The sequence below is a fragment of the Gavialis gangeticus genome, unplaced genomic scaffold, assembly GCF_001723915.1.
Source record: "Gavialis gangeticus isolate Ggan-Ray unplaced genomic scaffold, GavGan_comp1, whole genome shotgun sequence".
Classification (NCBI taxonomy): domain Eukaryota; kingdom Metazoa; phylum Chordata; order Crocodylia; family Gavialidae; genus Gavialis; species Gavialis gangeticus.
This window is the reverse complement of record NW_017729026.1, coordinates 18,902,974-18,904,436: the sequence shown is the minus strand read 5'-3', so window position 1 is coordinate 18,904,436 and position 1,463 is coordinate 18,902,974. Positions and strand designations below refer to the sequence as shown.

The 1,463-nt window shown below is 38.8% G+C and overlaps 1 protein-coding gene across 1 annotated transcript in view; it reads left to right on the top strand.

Annotated features, from left to right (window-relative positions):
• Window positions 1-1,463, top strand: part of DCBLD1 (discoidin, CUB and LCCL domain containing 1) — a 71,100-nt gene that overhangs the window by 20,319 nt on the left and 49,318 nt on the right. The gene's annotated exons all lie outside the window — the stretch shown is intronic.

Genomic DNA, 1,463 nt, shown 5'->3' with positions numbered 1-1,463 from the left:
GGGGGGGAGTCTTGGGTTTTACTATCAGAACTGTCTTCATATTGAGTTACTATATATTCAGTGCACTTCATTCTGCATGCGTAGTTACTGCCATGGACTTCTGCTACCTTTTGCCATGTGCAATTCTGACACAACACAGCCTGTATTCACTAAAGACAAGACCTTAAAACAATGCTTCAGTCTTGCAAAATGAAAACCCAGTATTGACATAGTTTTATTAGATGTTCCATATATTTTTGTATATGTGGATATGTTGTCATGTGCATTTCCAAATGCATCCAAAAAAAATCTGTCACAGTTGCATGTTGTATTCATAAAGGCAATGTCCTGTTAAAAATAAGCTTTCTCAACATAAAGAGCAGATGTGAAAATGAAATCTCTTCTGCTATAGCAATCAAAAAAGGTCACTTGGTCTTGGATGCAGCAATTTTTCTCACACCCACAAACTTCTTCTGCTGTACTGATAGAAGTCCGGGATTTAAATCTGACTGCAAACAATGAATAAACACACAATTTTCCCATTGATGGTTTCTTTGAATGGAGATTATGGTCCAAAGCAAAGGCAGACCAAGATTGTTCTTAACTGAGGCTTCATGAAAGAGTGAGGAAAGTCTGTGGTGTCCCTCCAAGTTTCATGTATATGGTATCCCTTAATGAATGCAGAGGGTTGTTGTGAGATCTCTCAATCGTAGGTCCCAGGGGAGTCATAAGAACAGGAGTTATCCTGGGTGGCTCCTAGCTTTCTGACTAGTCAGATGGACATATTCTCCCGCCCTGTTTCTCTTTCTTGTGCCTCTAAGTGGAAAGTTGATGGGCTGTGTATATAGAGGAGAAGGTCCCTGCCCAAAGAGGTGAGTAAGGTCATGCCTTCCAAATCTTTTGTGAGTACAAGCCCCATGGGTTTCAATTCAAAGATTTCAGATTCAAATCCAAGTTTATATAAACAGGACATAAAAAATCTGAACCCAAGTGTAAAATTAATCCCTTTTTTCTGTTCTTTCTCCTCTTGAGTGATTTTGATTTGCTATTAGGAAGAAAACTTAGTCCTGAAGAAAATTTGCTGCTTTCTTTTAATTTTTTAATGAGGGAAAATCAAAATAAATAAAAGCTTTGATCTTGCTAGTTTTTACCTCTGCAAACACCTACACAGGAGAGAGGGTTTTTGGCATAATGGAAGCTCCACAGATGTTCATGGCGAGCAAACAACAACAACATTGTTTAGGTCACCTGGGACCTAAGGAACTCAGAAACTTATATTGGCATGCATGCTTAATTTATTTTTAAATACTGTCTAACATAATCTACAGAGAGCAACAAGAAACCCTTGAGACAGTCAAATGCTACTGGACTAAATGAAAATCCTTAAATGAGTAGCTGTTCCTTTCTTAGACTATAGTTTCTCAACCTGTGGTACACGTACCCCTGGGTGTACGTGAAACGGGCACTCTCTCCCCCTCTTTTAC